A 26,196-nucleotide genomic window follows, 5' to 3' on the forward strand; every position below is an offset into this window, starting at 1 on the left:
GAGCTCTTTCAATGTGCCAAAGAACAAGCCTGCCGTTCTTCTAGTACGCTCGCTAGTACAAAAAAATAGAGTCCAGAAGCTTCAAAACCTACAGATAGAAACAAGAACGTCGGATTTCACAGTTCACGCACTCCGTTGTGCAAGAACCGAGTTTCAGCACTCGGCAGTGGTTGAAGTTTCAAAACACGTGTCGCTGACTTTGCTCTTCATACTCTTACCGAAGACATGAAAGTAGAATCATGTTACAAACATTTACTTGAACCATATATCACAATGATATATGCCAGACACTAGACCTTGAAATTCCCATACAATAAAAAAAAATATGATTGGATTAAAGTGGCAGGGTCACAGGATAAAAGAAAACCAGAGAAAGTGTCTGACTCAGACAAATAAGACACAACAATAAAAAAAAACGCGAAAAAAACAGGACGGGTTTCATCTGATGCTTGACATGCGAAAGCAACACCAAACAGTCAACGCGACACAAGACAAAGCAAGCGACGGGGCCGCTCGACATTTGCCCCAGGAAGAAACTGTTTTCTACGCACTCCCGTCTTGGGACCCAGAAAACGCGTCGACTTAAAAAAACAACAACAACGAAAAGTAAAGATAGGCGCAGAAAGCGAGAATGCCACGGAGGGCGCAAAGGGAGCAGACGACAAGGCGCGCATACCAGACGGCCAACAATGGCCATTGTCTTCTCGGTCGAGCCAAGCCGCACCGAGAGCCAGAAGTAGCCACTTCGAACCCAAGTGCGAAACTCACCGCTCTCAGGTATACCGTGTCAAAATTACGACGAGAGAGGTAGAAAGAACAAAATAATACAGATAACACCAAAGCAACCACAACAAATTAAAGGGAAAGAGGGAGAGAGATACAACGGAGGAGAGACGACGGACTGTTCCGCGTGCCTGGCGTTCTCACGAAAACGTGTCTAACTCAAAGGGACTGAAAAATTTTGTCCAGTGTTGTTGCGCGCTTCGTTATATCTCTACGTTCGCCCTGATTGTCGCGGTGCTTTTCGGAATGGAGGTGAAAGCTATCACGTGAGCGTGTTGCTGTTTCGCTCGAGTAGGTTCTATGACACGAAAGCGCATTCAAAGGACGCGATGAGTGCCGTGACTGGTGTCGTTCCGTACGTTAGAGATAGTTGACGGGTGAATGGGGAAGTTTGCTCGAATAGACATCACGGTTGACTGCCCCCAGTTGAACGAGTACGCGGGGAAGGAAGAGAGAAAGGAGAATATGATGGATCCGCTGTCTCCTCCGTTGACGCTAATTGAGCTGTGACGTCCGATAATCAGTTAACGAGAATGCGGTTGTTAGTGTAATTTGTTAGCTCAGACTGCGTTTATAGGATGGTTTTGCCGTCCGGCTATACAGCACAGCCGCAATGTTTGGCACGGAGCTTTCCCGCTAAATGTAGCGGGGAAGTTAGACGCAGAATGCGTTGTGTGTGAGCAACATCAGCTAAAAGACAAGGCCTGCGTACGACGTCATCATTAGTGGATCCCCGACCCACTCCAAGCGGCCAGAAATCGATACACACCTAAATGTAAACAGGCGCCGAAACGCGAAAGGAGCCAAGACACACACAAGCGAAGCTCAATCTGCGTAGTTGTAATCGAGATAAGTTGTTATTAGTTTCGTCCCCTGACTCCTCTATCGTGCACATCTCATATGTGCGTGCACTGCAGGACGATCCGAAACACAGACTCCAAACACGCGTGCAGGTTCCAAACATATCGGCCGTGAAAACATTCGGGCAAACAGTTCGTTGAATAAGAACAAACGCGAGACATCAAACGTTTTTGCTTTGTCGAATTTGGAACACACAACCGCGCAGCTAACGCGGTGACGGTCGTTACGTGACAGCGTATAACGCAAACGATGCTCCTCGCGTACCCATTGTGCAGTCCACTCTAAGATGCAATCCCGGAAATAACTATAAGGGGGCAAAGGTACGCTTAAAACCGGAATAATAATCACGGACCATTTCTATTACGGGAGGATCCTACAAATGTTCGCGGTGCTAGACATGTCCGGGCACACAACGGACGCGCTCAAGTCATTAGAAGACCAACTGGCGCATGCGAGCACGAGACTGCGCGAGATTCGTGCACTCGCCGATTGCAAAGGCTACTACTACGTGATTCCATAAACGGACCGACACGTTTCTCGCCGGATCATCACGCCGGAAGGAAGTTCGGCTGCCAAGCTTTTGCCACGCGCGTTGGCTTCCTCGGGAGACAGGTTACCGGAACCAACTTCCGGCTCCTTGTACCGGTTCTCGGAAGAACGCGGAACACTCAAAATGCGCGGGGGAGTTTCCGCTCCATTATGCGGCGAACATGGTCACCGACAGTGCGACATACAAACTCATCCGTGGAGATTGAGTAATTACGCGAAAGCGCGTCCGCGCAACCCGCTCCTCCATATCGAAACTGACAGCAATTAGAATTCAACACACGACCCCTGCGCTGAGGCGCTCACTTTTCTCCGTAGTGAAAGCACGCTGAATGCGACTGCGTACTTGCCAAGGTGTAAAGGACAATCGAAGCTCTGATCAATCCTCAGCAGCCTTCACCCACGTCGTCACGCATATGCGTCGAAAGACAACTTATAGATTCCATTCTTTCCCGGAACACGCGCGACGGTCAGACATCACAGCTAGGTGGCGCAAGACGCCGCCCAATTCGAGGGAATTAGCTGCGTGCATCCATCCAATCATTCAGCCACCCATAAAAGAGCCGTTAACCTGCACCGCAGAGAGTTCTTTGCCAGCGCACCCTTGAAAGAGAATAAGAGATATATCAACGCAGTTGTTCATTCACAGCTTTCCCGTCCTTATCGCGACATCGACTCCGAAAGAGAGAGATAGAGAGAGAGTAGCCCGGGGCCCTAATCCAATTGGGGGCGCCTGCAGCGCGTGTGACACTTGAGTGGGCACAGTAACCGGTTCGTTTGCCTCAATTTCTCCTTTTTCACCGGTGACACCCACAGCGACGCGCTGTCACTAATTGGTTCCTCGTTTTCAAACGTGGCTCGGCCGCTCAAAGCCAACTTAGCCAAGGCAAACCTGACCTCGAGTGTAGAAACACCGAATAAGCTCCCGGAGTAGCCACACCTCAGCCGTCTTGCTGCTTCAAATACTCCTTGCCAGTTATTCGAAGCTTGGTCTCAAATCGCAGGAAAGATTTTCCCTCCTCCAGAAAAGTCAGCGTCACACCAAACGATATCTGCTGGCTTTCCTAACACCGCATCTAGAGGTGAAGAAGTCGCATTTTCGAATCATACGAATCGCCAACTGCGCGCGAGTCTGGACTGGGAAACAAGATGGCGGCGCTCTTAAAAAGAAACGGAAGGGGAACAAGTGACGATACTCTAAGCTTATTAGTGGCTTTAGTTTAGACCTGTAACAAAACAAACAACGAAAATCCCCTTTTGATTTTATGTTGACCCGAATACCACTTTATTACGATACTTTTCTGAAAACGCACTCTTAAAAATTGTTTGTGAGAAATATATACAGACATTGTCCCGGACGTGTTAATAAGTAAAAGAAACGAATAAAATAAAATTTGGTACAACGCTGAAGACATCAGCCATTATAAAGTCGAAGCACATACTCACCGAACTGTGACGTCACGTCCGGTCTCCCGAAACGGGTGAGGACGACACCAACTGCCAGGTTCGATTCTGGGTGGAACAGACAAATATTATAAGTGTTAATAATAAATAAATCGAGGCGTACTTCAACGCGATAGCCGAAGTCGGAAGACAAAACGACAAAGAATGCTGCTCATAACTCTGTTTTTATTATCAAAGTGGTTCCGTTTTCCTATGGTGCTTAGAACGCGCGTTTCCGACCGGTGCGTTTACCGCGTCGTAAAAACGTTGTCCCTCGATTCCCACCTGATGACGTCATTGGAGTGTTCAGGCCCGTTCAGACTTGCGCCTGCAGCGACGGTAAATGCGGCAGACGCCTGTTTTGCTGCAGGTCGCCCTCCAGCTTCGCGTTCCACGGAAGCCTCGGCAGCCAGAAGTTCGGACTCCCGACGACAGTGACACTCCCGACAATATGACACGCCTGGATGTATGTTAATGGCAGCTACCGCCCTTTTTAACGGGCGGCAACTTCCGCCACCTAGCCTAAATCTAAAAAGACGAACATACGATTCCTCCTGCCCTCATTTGTTGCCATTTCGGCACCACTTTCGTTGAATCCGCGGGACGGGATGCTAAAGGTATGCCGGTCGAAGTTTAACAAAGACTGCCCATCTGATATCCGTTGCCTGCACGTCGCGGGGCAATAACACGTTGCTTGTCGTTCGATCACCACGGGATATTAACCGACTGCTTGCGATGATTAAAAAAAAATATATTAGTTGCGTATTTACACGCGAGCATTCTGTCGGCACAACAGTAAAGGCCGCGGTTCACACGTACGGCGCAGGGCCGAATCGGTGCCGGAAAACGCTGCCTACGATGTAGCTCTGACCTGCACGTGACTTATCGCCGATGGAGCGCTAACAACTGCTGAACCGACAGCGCGGTCCAGCGTCAGCGTCTTTTCCAGCGTTGGTGTCGGCGTCCGAAATGCCGATCTTTGATTAACTCATCAGGAGGTGCTCGACTCCCATAACCTCTCGAGGACGCCGACACCAGCAAGCTTTCATAGAACGTGAACAGCGCCTGCAGCTCGCGTCGCTCACGAAAATCGGCCCACAGAGGGCGCTTATGTCAAGCCGCCCTATCGCGCGACAACGCGTCACCGGGCGTTGATGCTCACGCCCTGTCATTAACTGTAATTATCGTTCGCTCCTTCTCTATTTTCTCTCGATATCTCACTTTCTCTCTTTTGCACCGCAGCCTGTTTCTTTTCCTTAATCTATATATACATATATTTAGTTTGTCGGCGAGCTCTTATGATGAACCCGAGTAGGCATTCAGTGCGCACCTACGGTTCATCACCCTCTTGGCGGAAACCTCCCCGTCTGAGACGCTCGATGTGGGTACTACGTTTGTCCAAAATTAAGAAAGTGTCCCGCTTACAAAAGTGTCCAATATCGGACAAAATTTTCCGTTGGCGACCAGTGAATAGAGTCTACTTGTTGAGCTGGTCAAGCTGTTTTGCACAGATTTTTGTGCACCTTGTCCTCCACCAACGTTGCATTTCTGTCGAAATCTGAAGCCACCGTCACACTGCTAATTCATCGTAGGAAATAGTCTGCAGAACATGTTTGACAAGGCATGTCTGGTCATACAGAAACTGTCTGCGGACATGTTCATGCATGAATCAAACATGATTCGAACACGCGCGAGGCGTTTCCGCACATCATTTTGTGAGGATGTCTCCAGCAAACGCCGTGTCTTTTGCATGATGTATGAACAGTGGGACAGCGGCTTAAAGAATATAACGCCACGTTACTTAGTACAGGTGTGTTTAACTTCGGAAGTTTTCCCAGCAACAGTCTTTCAATGTCACTCAGTACGTTCAAAAAAATTCAAACTAAATAAAAAAAAAAAACGCCAGAAACGTATATATTTTTTCAGCCTACCAAAAACCCCCTAAAGAAGTTAAAGAAACAATAAAAAGTCACCTGCGGCCGAAGAATCCCCGGAGAACCACACACACACACACACGAAGATACAAGTCGACACACACGGAGACACGCCGTTCCAACCACCACCCGAATTCACGCCGACACCGAACCAGCAACGATTCGTCTCACACGAGCAGCGCGATCGACACGCCGCGGTGCCGGTGACGAATCACCAACGCTCGGAGCAGTCACATTCACCGAAGTGCGCGCGCACACACCCACACACCTCCAGCCGCGTATGCTTCTCAAAAAAAAAAAATAAATAAATAAATAAACGAAGCACCGTTTCAGTAGTTGCACGCCGCGAACAAGTTTGTGACGTCCACTTTCTCGTCCCTTCGAATCGACCACGGACTGACAACCGCGCAAGTTGCTCGAAAGCTAATCCGGAGGGGGACAGTTTCCAAGACGGTCCCCAAGACGCGCCCCCGCCCTGCCACACAAACACGGAGGGAGGGTGATCCCTGAGCACACCTGAGGGGGGGATTCCTGGTATAGGGGGGGTTCCTGAGTGACTCCCCTAAAAACCCAGAGGGAGGCCAGCCGCACGCCGCGAACTCGGGCAACGCCGCCACCGAAGAGCCCCCGCCGACTTCTGTGAACTGAGCGGCGGCGAGACCTCTTGGGGCGATTGGGGTCGCTCTCAACAGCTGTTGGGAGAGGAGGACGCAGGAGGGGGAAGAGACATACGAGGGGGAGATGCTGCTGGGATGATGATGCTCGCTCCTTTCCATCCGGATGCTTTGTCGCTAAATTTAGCGACGACTGCAACCCCTCGAGCCCGCAGTCACACTTTTCCCATATTATACAAAAGACGCCATTGGATCGGTGGCCGAGTCGGAGAGCGCACACCGGCTCGAGCGCATGGAGCGAAAGCTCGCGCTGCAAGAACCCAGAATCCGGGGCTCAATCCCCATCCCTGCCAATCTGGATGAGCATCGTACCGGCGTGCGGTCGTGTATCACTGCTGCATAGTGATGCGCGTTAAAGACCCCAGGCTAGAGGTTGCAGTGCACTCGGTAGGTTTCTCATCTACAGCTGAGAGACAAGTGGCCTCTCGAGGCTGAGCGACTCCTTGCTGTATAAACATACACACGACATAATTAATTACAAAAAAAAAAAAAAAAAGGAAAAAACGCGGTGCTCGCTGCAGTGTCGTGTTTCGACGATAACGTTAACGCCAGTAAGAAAAGAGGAAAAGATGGCCGAGGAACGCGGGCACGAGAGAACCAGGAGAGATTCGGAGCTGACCAGCGAGCCGGCGACGGCCAGCCACGGCGGCCACTTGAATCCTGGACCGTCCGCGTCATGATGCCAAGGTGCTGACTCCTGGCGAACCCCGTCGCCCCGTACTTCAGGGTTGCGCACCTGCAACCCTGAAGTTGCCATTCTCTTTGGTTTGTTCGCTAGTTTCATTTCGGATTTACTTTCTTCACCGTAATTATTTCTTCAGCTTTGACTTTTCCGACTTATTGGCCCCGGTGTGTTCTCTGTTTCACCTGCAGCCGTCACAATGTGTGGCAGCATTATCTATTTGCGCCTCAAACACGTTCGAAGACTGTTTTTGCTTCATACACACTTTTAACAGGTCTGCAGACAGCATGAACAATGTGACCGTCATACAAGATACGCCTCAGACAGTGTTGCCAGACCGTCTTTTGTATATTGCATTGACCGCAGCATATAGGATACAGTTGTTTCTGCTGTCGTTGCTCTGGAAGGAGATTCTACGGCGTTTCAGCAAACAACAATCCACTATATATATATATATATATATATATATATATTGGATTGTTGTTTGCTGAAACGCCGTAAAAAAATATATATATATATATATATATTTTTTTTTTTTTTTGTATTGCACGACATTTCAAAGTACTCATACATTCATGGCATAACTTGAAATAAATAGTTCCAAAAAGCGCTTGGACAGACAAACGCTTAAAGCCATTTCAGTCGACCCGTACACCACATATCCGCCGGAACCCCCTTAAATACATTTCGTGAACAAGGGTACGATTATCAATACCTCTATACCAAAAAAAAAAAATATTGCAGGTCAATTTTTGTGTCGATTTCGCTCGTACGCGGTTTTGGCTGATTCGTGGATTGCGTGCTTTAGAAGCGTGCCGTGTCTTAGAGAAGACCAAGTCCTCAAATTCTCTTCGCACCGCTTGCGTGCATGCACTTTCTTGAGTGAGCGTTTAAAATGCAATCCTCGAGCGCAAATTACATTTTGAACGAACATTAAAAATAATGTCAAAGTTTTTTTTTCTTCTTCAGTGTATGGCTTTGATTGCAACGAGGGTGAGCTATTTCATTCATTTTATGTGATTCTTGTCTGTGGTAAGGTACTTAAAAAAAATTTTAAAAAAAGTCCTCACTAGGAATTAATTGTGTCCTTCGTATGGTTGCTACAGGGCGTCAATGGCGTTAGCGCTATACGTGCTGAAACCGTTCCTCGGCTGCAACCAGGATATAGCGCTACCAATGGAGAAGACAAAGTTTGCAGGGTCTGTAAAAGTTTGCTGAGCACGTTACCTCTGCTGGTATCCGATAAGGGTTGAATCTCCTCTCGGACACATAGAGACGACCACCTACAGGTGGTCATTGTCAAGTGTAATTTCTTAAGCCTTATGCTGTATGTGCCGAGCGTGAGTCGCTTATCTAGAATATGAGATCGGCACTTGGTTGGTCGTATACTGTTAATACAAATTAACATCGAGCGCGAAAGTTTAAAAATAACTCATGTCCACGCTAGATCCTCATAATAATGGAAGAAATATATAAAAATTGTAGCCACAAGAAAATCGCAAACATTCATAAAGTAAGCTAACAGGGTTGATGAATTTGAACAATATGTAGTCTAGTTTTACTTTCTAGCTTTTTCTGGTACTCTGGCTGGCTCAAAGTGGATTGCTGACAGCTCGGCTTGCCATGGATTGTGGACGGATTTTAGAGGAGCGAGTGTACGTGCCGGGGTCCCCCTCTGCCAATAGAGCACGAAGACAGTTCAACAGTCGAGGAGCTAGGCGTGCGAGTGGTAGTGTCTGTGACGTCACTACTTCCTCGTGCTCCGTATTTCTTTTTATTTTTTTTAAACCGTTGAAAGACGCCGCAAAACCCCGATTCAAAAAAAGTAATGCAGAAGAAATAAAAAAATCTTTATCTTCCCGTTGAAGAACTAGAACGACAAACAAACCTTAAAAGGGCCAGACATTTAGCTTCGAAGGATTGCTTGTGACGATCAAAAACTAACCTTATCGCGTTGCTACTAAAAGAAAAAAAAAACAAAAAAACTTTGATTTGGTTAAGGGAATAGGTCGTTAAATTTACGAAGCACTCAACGCGCCCGACGGTAGGTTAAGTAAAGTGCAGAAAAAATGGACAAAACCGACGTATACATGTCTACTGCGCCACTAAAACCATCCCGAAAACCGAAGAAACGAACTAAAAAACCGCCCAAACGACAAGCTGGTAAAATGTTCGAAGACCCAGTTAACGTCAGGGAGGTTATTGAAGCCGTCATAATAACGCGAATATAAATAAAACGTTACGTGGGACTACAAGTTCCAAAGGTGAGAAATTAAAGCAAGTCTGTCCAAACGCGCTCAGTACCACAGGACAGCTTCGATAACTGATAACTGATGTCCGTCTGCACAGAGCCGTGGAGTGTGGTGGTTCAGAAAGTGGTGCTGTAAAGTACAGAATATAGACTAAATAGCCCAGAGTATACTCCTGTCTGCATTGTGTACGTCTGACACAACAGCACACACGCTAGCTTTTCAGTTCTTACGCAAACAATCCACGCAACATGGAAAGAAAACGCTACAAGTCACGCAGACCTTCTCTTCAAATACGCGCAGCCTCACATACGCAACATATAGGTATATAAACACATATATCGAACGATAGAAAAAACAAGCTAAAACATACCATAGAGAGAAAAAAAAGTTGGACAACGAGTACTAGAGGAAGACGCTTGCGATTTTAAATGCGGCCCGAAAAGACCGGCTTACGAGGAAAACGGTATAATATATCGGGCGGAGAAAAAACAACCACAAACCTATACGGTACTGGTCGAGAGAAACACACCGAGAAACGGACAAACAAACAAAACAAACGAGCAAAACCAAGGCGCATCCCGCGATCTGGCAGACCCAACAAACCGGTCCGCTATGGTTCCGATTCCAGCGCAGCTGATCCGCCCGTTCTCCTGCATTCCTCTCTCCTGCTTAGGAGTTTATATGGCGCGACTTGTGGTTTCGTGTTCGCTGTCCCGCTCGCGTCGCGCTCCGACAGGCTGTTCGTTTGTCACGAAACCGAGAACCCGCTTTTGGGGAAGGCACGCAAACAAACAAACAAACAAAAAAAACCCCAAAAATACATACACGCGCACGTCGCCCACCAACGCGCAGAAAAGAATCCCACGCACATACACACGTAGCTACGCAACTCACAGACGCACGCGCACAAACATAGGCGCACGCGTATAGTGACGCACGCAGAGGCACGCACACGTGCACAGACGAGTCCCCACAAACAGACACAGATGTACGGGTGACGCGCACTCCCACAAACACGTACCGTTTGTTTGTTTATTATTTATTTCGAATGTTAGATAATGCGGAGTTGCCTTGGAGCTGAGGCAAAATGCGACAGCAACTGTCGCCGGACTGAGCCCCTAGCACCAGCCTACACTTGCAAACAAGCAAAACACTTGCAAAACCAGCAAAACTACAACAAAGCAACACAAATAGAGCATGAAAACTGCAAATACATTAGTATAGGGTGTCTGAAATACCACGGCCGGATCTAAAATGGGCCGAAAAAATCGGCGCCTGCCCGTAGCAATCTGAACTTTCTGTCAAAGGTGTATTTCACAGGTAGGTTTTACCTAGTAAACTTGCAAAGCGTAGCTCCCTTTCTGTAAAAAATAGGGCCAAAAAACTTGCCACGGCCAACGGCGGATGGCAACGCAAACGACGGAGTCGAGTAACGGAGCGCGTTTGGCGGAAGTGCTGATAGATGGCGTCGGGAGCAGCGTCGGAATGTGTAGGGCGATCCAAAGAAAGAAAGCAGACGACGCTCAAACGAAATCCATCGGTAGCAAGAGCGCCGTCGTTATGCAACCGCGTTTTCTTTTCTTTTTGTTACTTCAAGTCTTGCTATCCCCCCATTGTCCGCATTCATTTCTAAACCAAAGGTACATTAAAATATTATGTTCGTTTTGATAAACCATCGCAGTCGCGAGCAGTCTTGATAAGGAGGTAGCGCCATCTATCAATACGTGCACCAAGCGCGCCACGCCACTCGACTTGGTCGACTACGTCGACGTCCGCCGTTGACCCTGGCAAGTTTCTTTGGCCCTACTTTTTACAGAAAGGGAGCTACGCGTTGTCATTTAACACGGTAAAACCCCCCTGTAAAATTCATCGTAGACAAAAGGTTGAGATTGTTAAGTGCAGGCACCGATTTTTACGGTCCATTCTAGACCCAGCCTCGGTATTTCAGAAGCCCTATATATACAAAACTTAGAGCGCAAAAACAAAAATTTGAAAAAAAAGCCACTAAAGTCTCTAAACCTCACTTAAAAGTCATAAACCAAGATTAAGGAATTATATCTTTGATTGTTTCTTGAAGGTCTGCAAAAAGAAAGTATCCGAAAAAAAAAAACTTTTTTTTTTTTTTCACATATACAAGTTCTGATGCACACTACAATTTTAGACATTGACATTTAGTAAAAACTACATCCAGAACTTACGTACAACTATTAAATTGGCAAATTCCAAGGGTAGATGTTCAGGAGGTTTGGAATTTGCAAATTTAATAGTTGTGTGTCATAGTTCGGGTTGTAGTTTTTACAAAATGTCTGTCTAAAATTGTAGTGTGCATCAGAGCTTGTACATGTAGAAAAAAAATATTTCGCGGTCGGTCGATTTTTAGTTTTCAAAAAAGATTACTTCAGACAATCGCTGGTTATATAAGGCTTCAATATTCAGTATACGATTTGATTCAAAGTACAAAGACACATGATTGAAGCTTGATAAGTTCTGAATAAACCGCATGTCTTTTTTTTTCTGCATTATGTACATACTTTATTTCTTATTATTAATTTAGACGTTAGATTTAGACGAGGCCGCAGTACTGGTTTCTCTGCGTCACCTAGCGAAGACCAGCCAACACCACCTATTCTCGGTTTCACTTATTTCGTGAATAACTTGCGCACTAAGGCCTGAGCGCCCGCTCCGTGACGTCACTGTAGCTAGGCCAGCGAGCGGAAAAACGACTCTCAGCTGAGCGCTGACCTTTGCTCTGCCGACACGTTAGAAGGACGCCCTCTAGCTTCGATCGGAAGTATTGTACGAATGTTATTTGCCCGTACGTGACGACGACGTAATTAATCGAATTACAGCTTTTATGATTGGAAGCTCATACAACAACTCGAACTTCTAGGGTTTTTCTATTGAGTTACAATGACAGAAAACTACCATGGTAAATATGAGTGACTATAGCTTTTCCACGATTATTTCACTTGATCTAATTTATAAAACCAAAGTGCTGTTATCCAATCACAAATATTTTAATTTGAAACACCTTGACGTCCGTGCTTAGACAACTAGAAAAAATGTGAAATAGTTTTTATAATTTTTCCCCCTAGCGCCTTCCCCCAGGTGGTTCCCTGAAAGATAAAATAAAAGTAACAGCATACGCTCTCGACCCGCCCTTACCATTCCCCGCACACACAAGTTTGAGGGACACTTTTGTATTTAAGATAATGTACGAAAATAAGTGACGGTGTGCTACTTAATTCAAATTACTTAAAACGTGAGTTGTAAGTGAGTGAAACGAGTAAATGCGCACAGAAAATGTGACTGATCGACTACGTGTCAGAAGGCCACCGTGTATTAAATGCACGCAAGAAATAAATAGTTTGTACCGTAATGCAACTATCTACCCAACGGCTACATACAGAGAGGTCGTGGTTCTTTCACATTATGTTTCAAGCAACGCTAACATTGTGGGGAACACAAAACAAGGCTCTTCGGCTGGAGAAGACCTTGCAACCTTGCACAGACTGATGATAAGAATGTAAGTCGACGAGGTAAGGGTGAGTTTAAGCATTGCGTGAGGTGTGCGGTCGCTTGTACTCTTCAAACTCTGGCAGTGTAGTTAGCGTCCCTGACAACTTTTCGTTCAATGCGTAACCGCAAGAACTGAGCGAGGTGCTAAGGCGACATAAGCTCGTTCACAACATCTTCAGCGTGCATCACCACACTGACGACCAGCGGTATTGAAAGGCGCGCAGCCTACCTCAATCTAAAGCATCTGTCAGATGATGATCCACTGCAGTGGCTCTCATCCACTGATGTTTCGCGGACCCCCTGTGGATTGGCGGAGATGGAGGACCCCGTTCGTGGTGAGGGGAAGGTAAAGGTATGGGCTAATTATGATAATGATTTCATAACTGGATATACCTATGGCCTAGTGTGAAGTATAGACTTCTCATTGACGTACACACGAGAATACTCCGCCGAAAGTTGGAACGTTTCTTTTCAATCTGGAAAAAAGCCAACCTTTATTGCGGGACTTGACTCATGAGGCAGGTCTTCGCTGACCCCTAGAATGCCTTCACGAACCCCAAAGGGTCCGCGGTCCCCCACTTGAGAACCACTGATCCATTGCATTGTGCGGATGTGTCTTCTCCAAAACTAAACGCCCTCTGCAGTATTCACACTTCAGTGTCGAACACAACCACAGAGGCGCAGTCTTCAGCTATATGTAGGTCAGAACAGGGGTTTTGGACGACAGAGCTGCTAGATAACAGTGGGTGACGTTGACAGCAAAAGCTAAAACCCAAAGCAAAATACTCCGAGCCTTACAAAATAAGAAAGTATATACCTCAAATAAGGTGGAATATATGCCAGATAAGTCTGTATATACGCCAGATTAGGCTTTATATATTCCAGATAAGGCTTTGTATTCGCCAGATAAGGTAGTATATACGACAGATAAGACTGCATGTACGCCAGATCAGGCTGTACATACTCCAGATAAGGCGGTATATAGGCCGTATATAATCATATCATGTTTGATGAGGCCAGATATGCCCCAGATATAAGATTTCCATACGGAGTGGGTCGCACGCTAAATCCAACAAAATATTTCTAACCAGTTCGAAAGCGGTAGGTCGTTCTAAAAATACGTACTAAGCACCCTTAAGGATGCAGAAAATATCGAAGTTGTTTGCTATATATACCATCATCCTTCCGGACACAATGACAATTCGGACGTGCAAGGGTACCAGGATAAGACAAAAAGCTTCCAAACCAACGTACCTTCGAAGAGCTCGTAACTTAAACTTCACCTCCGGAATTGCTTCCATCAATTTGATACGCCGTTGCTCGTCGGCTGCGAAGGAGAGTATGCACATTCGGTTCTTCGGCATAATTTCCCGGACACTCTGGCACGCAACATTTATAAGGCCTTAATTCCCCACACACTCGAAAACACTAGAGATTCTGGACGCTGACGGATGCAGTGAAAATGCAGGCGCCTTGTCTCGGCATTTCCAACGGACTTTTTGCGTTGCCCGATTGCACACCTATAGGTTCGGCTCTTCCATCACTTCCAAACCGTCTGCCGTCTGATGAAGTCGCGTAGCCACGTCGCGTAGTCTTCCTTGAACGTGAAACATTTTTTTGCTAGGTGTTCGGCGTTTCGTGGCGCCCAAAAAGTGAAGCCTGGATAAAAGCAAGGCCGCGAGGCTCTGCGTCCGGCAGAGAACAACTTGACACCCTGTAACACGTTTTTTTTTTTTTTTTTTTTTTTTTAATCCGGGTCAGTGCCGGTACCTCCATCCCAGGAATCGCAATCGAGTGCACATGCCACGTGTTAAACCAGTCACTAAAAAACAGAAGAAGAGCACCGAGAGCGTAGATGCCACACATTTCACGGGCAACACCATTGCCCAGCAATACGCCATGCATTGTTTTAAAAAATTTATTTATGTTTATTCGATTTAGTCGTTACAACCCATAATACACTTCCATCTCACGCTCAGAACAAACGCAACGGAAGCAACGGCGCATTAAAAGAAAAAGAAAAAAAAAAAGGGGGGGGGGAGTATTTTTTTTGGGCCATTCGGAATGCTTCGTGAGCAAAATGCTCGGCGGTGAAGACCCTCTGCTGTCTCTCCTCGCTTGGCCAAGGAGCGTAGCTGATGTAACGAAACGAAGCGCGCGGGCTTTAGTTTCTAGAAGGTGTTGGGCACTGCGTAAGCTACGCTAGATTTGACAACGTAGCACAAGATAAATGACGCCGAGCAGAGGCAGAAAGCCGTAGTGTTGAACTTCATTCGCGGTGAGAAGCTCGTTAAGGGCGCTCCTCTTTTCCTCACTTCGTGTAGTGCACGTGCTACGCACGCCGTTACGTTTTAATTCTCATAGTGCGTAGACGCTTGGCATCGGGCGTGCTTGCACCAGCGGAGGAAGTTGAACTGTCGTCAATCTGGGTTGTGAAAAAATTCCACCAGGAGGCGATACCCAAACATGTCGCCGCGAATACACACCGTTTACAAACAAGCCCCTTCAACCACACCAGGTGTCGGCACAGCGCATGCCCAGAAGTCAGATTTGGAAGGAGTGAAACGTACTGCGCATGCGCAGTGCCGATAGCAGCGCCACCGTAGCGGTGTGACGTCAGACAGCCACCTACTCGAAGCAAGCGCGGGTCGCGTATTGGGCGCAAGCGCCGCGTCACCTTTCGGCTCAGACTCGTTTCCTCACCGAGCGAACACGAGTCACAGTCGCACGCCAACGCAGTGTCCAATTCGTGACCCGGTCCGGCCCTCAAAGGGTGACGTAGAGAACCCAGATCCGCGGCCTTGACCTAGGAGGCCCACGCGCAGCGCAAATAAAGCAGTCGGAACTGGGGAGCGGGGCGCCACTATCGGGAGCGAGGAAGAGATAAAGCGGAAGTGGGAAATCGGATCCGACATCCAATTTGGCGCTTTATTGAAGAATCGAATCAGGCCCGGCAGAGCCCGCGTCAAATCATGAGGGAGCCGGCCACGTCCGAAAGTGGTTCAAATCACGTCCCCGCTGGGCTTTCCTTCCAATCAGGGCAGCGCGGACGACGGTATATCGTACAGGGCGCTTCGCAGTATACACGACGCACCGCAACGGACGCTCTATACGTGAGACACCAGAGCCAATTCCACAGCTCGGAGCGTGGCACGTGACCTTCCCGGTTGGCCGCGAGACGACGTGCGGAGCGTCAGGTCACGTGGCACACGCCTGGAGCGCCGCCGGACTGGCTAGCGTGGCTCGTAGAACAGTCCGTTGCGGTACACGCGTAAAGACGTCGTGTCTTGCCTCGATGTAATAAAGCGTAGAAGATGATTTGACATTTCGTCATTCCCTAAACCCAAGACCCTTTCGAAAGAACCGAACGCGCAGCAACGTAGCGGAGTGGCGACTCCCGCGAAACATGCGAAACATGTCAAAGACTCCATCTGCTTAGAACAGAGCAGATGCAACTGCCGATCGTCATGATTTAAAAGTGTAATTTCCACGGCACTGTCTTCGGTGTAAGGTAACTAATGTAATATCGCTTTGCTCCGTCGCGGACTGTTTAAACATCTGTGGAGGACCGAAAAGCGTTTACAACCTAGCAGTCGTACTGCAGTGGCTAAAATTCTCATCTACAACTTAAACCAGTGTCGCCATACCCCAAAGGCAGACCGACCTTATACGCTGTATAAACACGAACGCCAAATTTGGATTTCGGTTTTAGATGGCTTCGGCCGCTGCGCCTTGTAGCTTATCATCATCCATACCTCGGTGGCCAGCGCTTCAAGTGCTGGTTTATCTCGAAAGATACAGTTTGACTCCAGTGTCTCCTATTTATTCCTAATTTCAATCATACAATCGGAGAGTCAAATTGATAAACGAAGAAACTCAGGGACCCATGCACAGTTTCACAGTTCCAAATGCATTCCAAAGACCAAACGGATGTTTCTCCTTTTTTTCCCCTTTTTTTTTAATTACATCACTACAAGGATACAGATTCTTGCTCCCAGAACGCGAACTCAAAAAAACCGACCCAACCACTCTCTGAGCGGAAAAGCCAGCTAAACCAGCAACCTCGCGCTTCGACCGCTTTATGCTTCCTATTTCTGCACACCCATACATTACGTTATCATTCCCGCGAATCGCATCGATGAAGAAGGGATCGGCCACTGACGAACTCAAACTGGTATCATAAGGTACTGCGCCGGCTCAAGCGGTACTATACTAGGAAACACGGCCGGCACCAGTGCAGGCACGACTTTGCGCGTAAAAGCCGTCGCGCTGCTAATCTGACGAGGAACAATCCTAACCACTTAGTAGACGGGGAAAAAAAATGCGGCCCATCAAGTCGCATGAAAGCATCCAGTTAACTTCATACCGCACCGGATTTTCGTGCAACAACAATTACAGCAAAGAAGTCGGAGTCTACGCAAAGATTAAAAGTAAAAAAAAAGGCGGTTTGCGCACGTTTTTGAGCCGTCAGTGACTGCAAACAGCGCATTTGTCGAGCGAATAAATCAAACGCACGAGCCACATGAAGTCAAGCCGTCTTCAGAGCAGTCACGCGCATAATCGATTCTTCATGATGTCCGGAACACTTGGGCGGGGAAGCGGGTTCCTTCTCCAAATCGCGCGAGACAGATCTCGGCGCGCGCACGGCTTTATCAAGTAAAACGCTCGCGGAGACGTTCTGGCACCAACACGAAAAGGAAAATCGGCGCGCGCGCCCTCCGCTCGTTCCGACTGGCACGCAAACAAATCGTGTTTGCGGACAGAGCTCCAAAAGTGACACGTGGAGGGGAAATGGGAGGAAGACCGCTTCGGAGCAAGGCCCATCGCCGTTATGGATGTCAAAACGCCCATTCCCCCGCGCGTCGAGCTGCGACTTCGGACAATACCGCCTGGGAGAAGGCAAGGCCGGAGCCTTTCTCCTTCCGCAGACGTCATCACTGGTTGATTCGCGTAGCACCGCGTCTACCTCGGGTACATCGTCGCCCGCGGGTCGGGGGTTCACTAACCATGACGTCAGGCGCAGGCCTTGTCTTCTAGGTGGTCTTGCTTCGGCCCAAAAACGTCGTCGAACCGCGTTCCAGTCCGGTTTCTCTTTAACGAGAACGGAAGGTTCGAGACGGCTTTGAAACGCTGTCGCCGACGCAAAAAGCTGAAGCTGTAGGATTTTTCCTCTCTTCCGTTTGATGACAGCGGAGAGAGAGAGAGAGGGGAAGATAGTGCGGCTATGCCGAAGATGATCTCGCAGAACTTTTGAGTCCCGTCCCACTTTAGGCCTGTCTCGGTAATGCTCCGAGAAAGTGAGAGAGAGAGGAGGAAACGAGAAAGCTCGGGGACAGCAGAGCGCCAGTTCTGATTGGAACTATTACTGGCATATATCCTCCTCTATAGACCAGTGTCCGAAATCCTAGCCCCCAGCGATAAAAATGGGAAATAATAATCTCAAACACAGGCTCTTGTGAAGAAAGGGGCTGCGCATAAAACAATCTTTTTGCTTTTTACAACGCTCTTGGCATCGGTGTTGTTTTTCGAGCTTCGTGACTGTGCATTTCTGACGTTTTCCCACTAGAATATCTGCGATGGTTTCTAAAAAAACGGAGTCTTGCAAAAAGCGCAGCCCCTCTACTTTGTCATGACGTCAGCATAAACAAACATGGCGTCGCCCATGGAAGGGAGCGGACACTGGTCTATACTGACAAAGCCTGGCAGATGGCCACAAGACGCGGCCGCCGAAATAGACCTATTGCTATATTACCCAAGCATCAAGGAGAATGCAGGGATTGGTATTCCACGCGCCGCACGTGCTGGCCTCAGCAGTAGAAACTTTTCTAAAGCAAATACCTAAAACAAATTGCATCTTGCAGGCGCGTTCCCCTCAACGCTCTAATTTGGTTATTTACTTCGAATCCTTTATACGGGGAAGGGGTGCGCGTGTGGCGCGTAGAACACCAATCCCTGCATTTTTCTTGATGCTTGGGCAATTTAGCAATAGGTCTATTGAAAAGGTAGAGCGGCAGACAACGGATGAGAGGAGTACCACGTGACGGGCGCCCCGCTGCGGCGAGACGCCGAAACACACTTCTTCCGAGCCGATGGAATGTCCGCTCGTGCTCCTCGCGTTTTCCGCACTACCGCTTCTTTTCTCGTCGGGTTTGAAAACCATGTTTCGGGTCCTCGCCGCTGCAAAAGCTGTGCGCTGACGTCCAGATTCCCCGAGAAATGCTCTGTGCTACCAGATCCTCGCGCTCCAAATTTCCGACGCTGGCACTCTATGGCTCCGCCGTCGAACTGCCAGGCTTTGTGAGTATCATAGGAGGCTTTGCTAGAGGGTATACCGAGAGCTATAGCAGCCTTTTTCTCCACTGCACTCGTCGATCACGTTAGAACGCGGAACGCCGGCGTCCGGCGTTTGCGTTCGAACGCGTTCAATGAGTGCAGTCCAGACAAAGGCAGCTAACTTTAGGTCTATCAACTAATCGTTTCAATCGGAGTTCAGCGTTCTCACGTGGAGCTTGGGCGCCGAAATGCCCAAGCTCAGAACTTCTGCTCACGCATAGTACGACATCCAGTCCCCCCCCCCCCCCCCCCCCCGCCACAAATAAAATAAATAAGTCAGCACCCATTTAATTGAAATATAGACTATATAGTCAGTAATGTGAGTAGTACATATTAACTAGACAAAAATTCACGCATTTACCATGTTCGACCCGAAAACGTTTTATCGACATAGCAGGATGTCTATATTAATGGGTCCGTAATAACTTGCCTCGACTTGAACCGTATTCAAGAATAGTTAATATGGTTCCTTCGGGATGCTAGATACAAGGAAGCTGGTCTACGTACGCAATTACCCCTTAATTGCTTGGGCCTCTTGCGTTTTTACACACATGAATCACTACGAACAACAGGAAACACGGCGTATTTACGAGCCAGTAACTAACGTCACTGCTCAACAATAATCTATTAATGTCCGCTGACCAACGACCAGTTGACCCTTCTCCATCGTCACTATCGGGGACGCCGCGGAACTTCGCTTACCTCTACGGACACATATTTTACCGGTTCCCTTCATTGTCCCTGTACGTATAAGTTCGTGGATTGTCCCGACCGCGGAAATTAGTCCTCTCTCGTCGCATCTGCGTTTTATGTGTTTGGATCTCGCACACTCTTCCTCTTTGACAAAATCGTCTCGGAGCCACGGTACCATTACCCTTCGCAAGACCGGGTAATTGAAGAGATAACAAGGTCACCTTGGAAATGAATCAGCGCGTATAGAACCGGCGCCGAGCCAAATTAATTTCCATCATCTAAAGCAGAAATGTCATTAAATCATGGATCAGAAAATGTTGAATACTTCCCCCAAACACGATGCCGAAATAACCAAAGGTGCTCGGAGCTGCCGGAACGGCAATCTGACAATGCTCGTTTCCGTAGCTCCTTTGAATATGTGGCTGGTTCGCCAATGGCCTGAGTTCGCCCTTGTTTGGACACGCACTCTGAGACTGTATTGGCCAAGAAGGCTGCGTCGGCGTTCCGCGTGAACTCGGCTCGGCTCGTATTAGATACGAGTATGACGTGAGCGCTCGGCGAGAACTCGTATCCAATCACAAGAATTCACAAGAATTTTTATTTTTTAAATAAAAAAAAACACGTTTCCAGCGAACTTTAACTCTTCTATATAAATAAAATATTAAAGCCGCAAAAAAAGTTATCATTGTGGGAAAAAAGATAATCTAAACGTTGCAAGACTCCAAAATGTGTCACTAGTGAAAATTGCTAAAATCGCAAGACCAACCCTCTGCCTTTTTAAAGCCCACAAGTCCCAAGAACAGCAAAAAAATACACTTCCGTAGTTCTAATTTCCAGTTTTGTTCTAGTCAGACATTTTCCACCTTATTGTTTCCTGAATTTTTTGAGAACCCATCATTTTTTTCTTGCACTATTCAAGATGAAATCACCCGTACTATAATTTTTAGTGCAAGTATTGGTGCTTTGTTAGCTCTGAAGGTTGCAATGAAATGTGTATATTTTAAATGAGCTAAAAACAAAGCTTTTTTTTAAATTTCATTTATGCACACCAATATAATTTTACGAATCAAATTTTATGACGACAAAAAATTAGCTTGTTGACGATCGTTTAGGCGCTAAAAAGCACATTTAGTGCCTGCGAACATTTGAACAGATAAAGGTCAATAAAAAAAGCGCGAAAAATTAACATAAAAATGAGACCTATACCGTAGCCAGGCAATACATAATCAAGGTATTGCACCCTAATGTAAATAGTGCACTTTGATACGTCGAAGTGTTTATGTTTACGTGACAACCGTGAACTCTCAAGTAAATGAAAACTAACCACACAACTTCATAGGAGTAGCCAGTGACGCCATAGCGGCAGCCAGTGTCTCCTTTTTATTTCTTTTATTAGTTATTCGAGAAATAAAGAATGTTACTTAGAAATCATCTCGCTATATTCAAACGTCCTTTCTTAAAACTCGATATAAAGAAAAGGGTTGCAACAAACGACACGTGGAACTAAACAAGGCCTCGCAATTCATCAGATATATTTGTATACGAGCCATGGCTTAAAATATGAAAATTTTACTTTAAGGTAGGGTTGCAACAACAGCAATCACTAATATTATATATATATATATATATATATATATATATATATATATATATATATATATATATATATATATGCGTGTGTGTGTGTGTGTGTGTGTGTGTGTGCACTCAGAGGTGAGATACGAATGATCGCGCTGTTTACTCCGCAGGGAATCGCTTTTCCGCAGCGCACCAGTGCGCGTTGAGAAGCCCAGTCTACGGAACAACTAACCCGCGGGAACAGCCAGACCACGAACCATACGCAATGTGCAACTTTGCAGTACTGTCAATATTCGATACCAAAACAAGATCGAACAGCGCGCTATTCGATGCAATTATCGAAAGTTTTGTAAATTCGTACATGCTTAGCGTAACGGCCCGGCAGTATAACAAAACGTAAGCTGTCCGTTTTTTTTTTTTTTTTTTTTTTTTTTTATTGAGAAATTGTTTGCACAGGTCGTCCACGTTTTAATTAAATGTAGCAGGATGTAGCGGCATAATTTGGCGCAGTGTGGTGCACAAAACGCAACAATCACGTCACAGCCTATTCGACCTGGACTGAGACGTCACACAGGGCAAGGCCGGAGGCGCAAACATTCCGGTAGTTCTTGAAATCTACACATGCAACCAAGCGTCTTCCGCTTTACTACTAGACTAAGGTTTTAGAAGTGCTTCCTCGAATATTTAACTGGTATACGGCCAATGACCTCAACACAACTGCCTCACAACGCCAAAAAACAACAGCTGAGATAAAAAGATTAAACGGACTAAAAGGACATTAAAACCCCTCCTAAAAAAAGAAAAAAAATTGCTAGGTGTCTTTTAGTGCGCACAGGTGGTCGAGCTCCCCCTCGCCTACCCCTCTGTTGAGATGGCCTCTCCGTTAACCAATCGTCGTCGAGCAGCTCACTCTTCCTCTCCCACCCGTCGACCAATCAGTGTCGAGCCTGCCGGCCGCGCTTTTATCCAGGCTTCACGAAATGCCGAATAGTTTCCCAAATAACATTTTAGGTAAAAAAGAAAAGTGACACGCAACAATACCTACGAGTAATACCGATGGTAAAAAAAAAGAAAAAAAAAGTAGTCTGATAGTTTCCTAAACAGCAAAAAGTAAAGTTTAAACACGTTTTTTTTTTTTTTTTTAGGTTGTAAACAAGTAGTATATTTAACTTACCCTTCGAGAAAAATCATACCCCAACTTGCGGAACTTGAACACAAAAACCTTAAACTAAAAAAAAAAAAAAAATAAACAACCTGTTCTTTTTTTTTTTTTTTTAATTCTTGTTGTTTAAAGCGGCACCGGAACCCAACGATGCCATCTCTGTACTACAGAAAGGAAATCATTTCCCAGTGGGGCTCATCATTTATTTCCGACCTCGCTTTACCGAAACAAGCTCCCGGGGAAAAAAAAAGGAAGAAAGAAAGAAAGAAAGAAAGAAAGGAAAACGCTTCGACCATCATTCCGTCCCAAATCCGTAACCATTTATTTATTAATTCACCCTAGCAACGAGAAAAATGAAATCATGATGAATTGCTGGAGAAGGGTTCGCGACTTGATCTTCGGGCGCTCCCAAAAAAATCAACCGCGAGCTATTAATGCGAGGTTTGCCGCGTTTAATGCCACAAATTAGATGTTGATTAAACGAAGGTCGTCGATTCATAAATACTTGATCGGACGCTACAGTGTCCGTTATGTATTTCTCGGGCGCGAAGCGCGTGATTGGGATCCGAGTCCTCGCCAAAACTGACGTCATACTCGTGTCCAATACGTGCTCAGAGTACGTGCCCAAGCGATGTCGGGCTCGGATAATTAGCGCAGCAGCTACTTAATCAGTCAATCAACCAATCAATCAGTCACTCAACCAATCTTTATTTTTTCCTTGCGCTAACCAACAGCGCGAAAGCCTGCTGGGTTCAGCACACCCCTCAAAATATACAATAAATAGCAGGCGTAAACATTTGGCGCTCGAACTGCAAATACGCATGTAAAATATCACCGTGCCGGTTAAAACGTGCATAACAATTACCGTTCCCCAAACGACAGGTTTGTACTAAAAATGTAAATGTCAGTAAATTGGGTGTTCAAAACATGTTGGATGCGCGAAACCGGTGATGCCACTCGCATATGAGATCTGGGCACAATACTCTCAGATTTCTAGCTTTCGTTTCAAGTGGAATGCGAATGTGTACAGAGGTAAGGAGGGCAGGACTGTCTATTGCATCATGAATTAACCTGTGTAAAAAACTGAGCATCCCGAACAGACATCCCTTTACATAACGTGCACAACGCTAGTTTAACTAAAATCAAATCGTATTTTCGTAAAAACATTTTCTACCAAACTATTTGTCGTTCTATACTTTCACTCGCTGATATACAGATGGAGTTCCACACAAACAGATGCAAATTCTAGTTTCGAACGCCCATGGGTACTGTATAATCTCAAAAGACAGCGATGAGTGCTAAATGCTCTAGTTACACGAGACATTACTCCCCCAGCGTACGTAAATACTGGGTAATAATGGAGTTTACACGAGAAAAGAAAAAGAGGTGGTCATCCACAATAACACTTACATCCCCTATCTGCGTGATTCGACTCACAGTTTAATTTTCTAGAACGTATACATACAATAAATTCCTTCGCTTTCTCGACAGAGAGATGCCTTTTGTTTTAAGGGGATTTAAAACAATAAATAAGTAATGATTGTTAAAACTGCATTATTCTAGAACAAAGATCGTCCTGCAGCAAAGTACAGTCAGTGATGAAGGTGACCTGCCGAAAACAACTTCACGTTATCTGCAAACGTAAGTACTTCGGAGTGTCTTACGAACGACGCGAAATCGTTAACAAAAACAAGAATGAACAAAGGTCCAAGGTTCGAGCCCTGAGGCACTCCTGACTTGGAAATAAAAGGACGAGACAAGAATCCAGATACCCTTACACAGTTCTGTCTTTTACGAAGATAACTCCTAAACCACGTATTGTACTCAGGACTGAGGCCACACAGTCCCTGAGTTTCAGCAGTAACAGCTCATGACTGACCTTATCAAAGGCCCTGGACATATCCAGATATATTGTGCCCACTTGACCCCGACTCATGAGCAACTGGTAAAGCAAGATTAAAAAATGTGCACAAATTAGTCTCAACGGACCTGACCATGACAAAACTGCATTGTACAGGAACAAACTTTCTTTTAAAATGACTATAGAAAGGATTGCGCACAACCTTCTCAAACACCTTTGAAAATGCATTGAGAAGAGATATTGGGGGATAATTACTAACGTCACAAGCATCACCTTACTTCAAAATCGGGACGACTATCAAATATTTCCACTTATCTGGACAGATACCAACCTGTATCGATAAGTTGAACACTTTCTCGAGAACAGGAGCAAAGCATTCGCCTCATCCTTTTACACTAAAGTTGGGAATACCAACTGAGCTTGTGGATTCAGCTTTCGAATAGCTAAAAACACTTCATGAACCGTAATACTAGTAAACGGTAGATAATCATCGAAAGTATTGTAACATTTCACGGGTATGGGGTTATCGACATTGGAAAAGCATCAACTGAAATGATGCGGAAACAACTCACAAACGGATTTTGAGGACGTTTCGATACTTCACCCGTTGCGCGGCGTTATATTGCCATACTCTTTCGAGGTGTGCTTTTTCACATAGCGCCAGAAGTCTTCCGGTCCTTTGTTTAGGTTACGCTCCACCTATCTGCGGTTGTGATACTGGTCGCTAACGAGGAGCTTTCTTTTTGTTAGAACTCGACATATGCTATATTTTTTATACCATTAGCCTAGCTGCGTTTTTTATATAATCTGTGATAATTTAATTTCAATCTTGATATCGCAATATTTTTTTTAAACCACTTAGGGTACTTCTTGGGACAGTTAGGACACTAAGGAACGAACAAATTCACCCCATCATTTACTACCGCTGCTGTGAAACTATCCATCATGCAATCTACATCAGAGTATTGTAAGACATCAGTCTAATGATATGGCTCGAAATATTTGTATAAACCAAAGAAATCGACAGAGCTGTTTGCGTACCGTGGTGCACCGGACGAGACCCATGATCTTAAGAAACAGAGAAAACGAGACTGTAAATGGAGGGTGATAGGCGTCAGCAGTGACCAGCGGGTCGTCCACACGAGTCGCTTTTAAAATAGGAATGTTAGATAAAACCAGGTTCAAATTATCCCCGAAACAGTTCGCCAACATATTGTATTGCGTAAAATCGTTGAAATCTATAAAGTTAAACAAACAAGGCGCTTTTTCTTGTTTTACTGTTTTTTTTGTTTTTTTTTGTCGTGTGCGTGAGCTTTTGTTTATACTGCGACCAGAAATCCAGCCAAATTTCGGTAGATTAAAATCCTCGCATAGCAAGAGACATCTGGTCATGTCAATTTCAAGAAAATTTAAGTGGTCTGTAGTATCTGTAACACGAGGAAAATAATATGCTCCAAACATAACGTATAACCTGTCACTGGACGGTATCTCAACCCAGACGGATACTTGATGCGTCTCCGAAACATTTCTGATGATGGCGTGCACTTCTGAGAGGGTCTATTGAGTAGCCTTTTAACGTAGAACACGTTAGCTTTATGTATTGGGAAAAAGAGAACGGCGTAAAAAGCGATCGAGACAAGTTACCGTCCGCTAAGTTTTCCGAATAATGTCTCACTCGGTCAATCGAGTGGATTCCCTCGATTTTGTACATCTCGAACTTTGGTGGATACCGCCGCAAGAGGGCTCCCTCGGAGGTGGCACCTCACTCTCATTGGCTGGCGTGAGGGATGAGCTGATGATAGCGACAACCGCCAGAGTTATTATAATGTACGCTAGAGGTTCAACTGGCGCTAGTGTCTATGCGACTTCCGGGAC

General features: G+C 46.1%; 1 protein-coding gene across 2 annotated transcripts in view; it reads right to left on the minus strand.

The window, feature by feature from the left end:
- Window positions 1-26,196, minus strand: part of LOC115320719 (protein O-linked-mannose beta-1,2-N-acetylglucosaminyltransferase 1) — a 276,034-nt gene that overhangs the window by 218,005 nt on the left and 31,833 nt on the right. For both annotated transcript variants that reach the window (XM_042289435.1, XM_042289433.1), the window contains exon 2: window positions 3,637-3,702. The gene's annotated coding sequence lies outside the window, so the exon portion shown is untranslated. The remainder of the gene's footprint in view (window positions 1-3,636; window positions 3,703-26,196) is intronic.

Source organism: Ixodes scapularis, unplaced genomic scaffold (genome assembly GCF_016920785.2).
Source record: "Ixodes scapularis isolate PalLabHiFi unplaced genomic scaffold, ASM1692078v2 PGA_scaffold12__126_contigs__length_90152505, whole genome shotgun sequence".
Classification (NCBI taxonomy): domain Eukaryota; kingdom Metazoa; phylum Arthropoda; class Arachnida; order Ixodida; family Ixodidae; genus Ixodes; species Ixodes scapularis.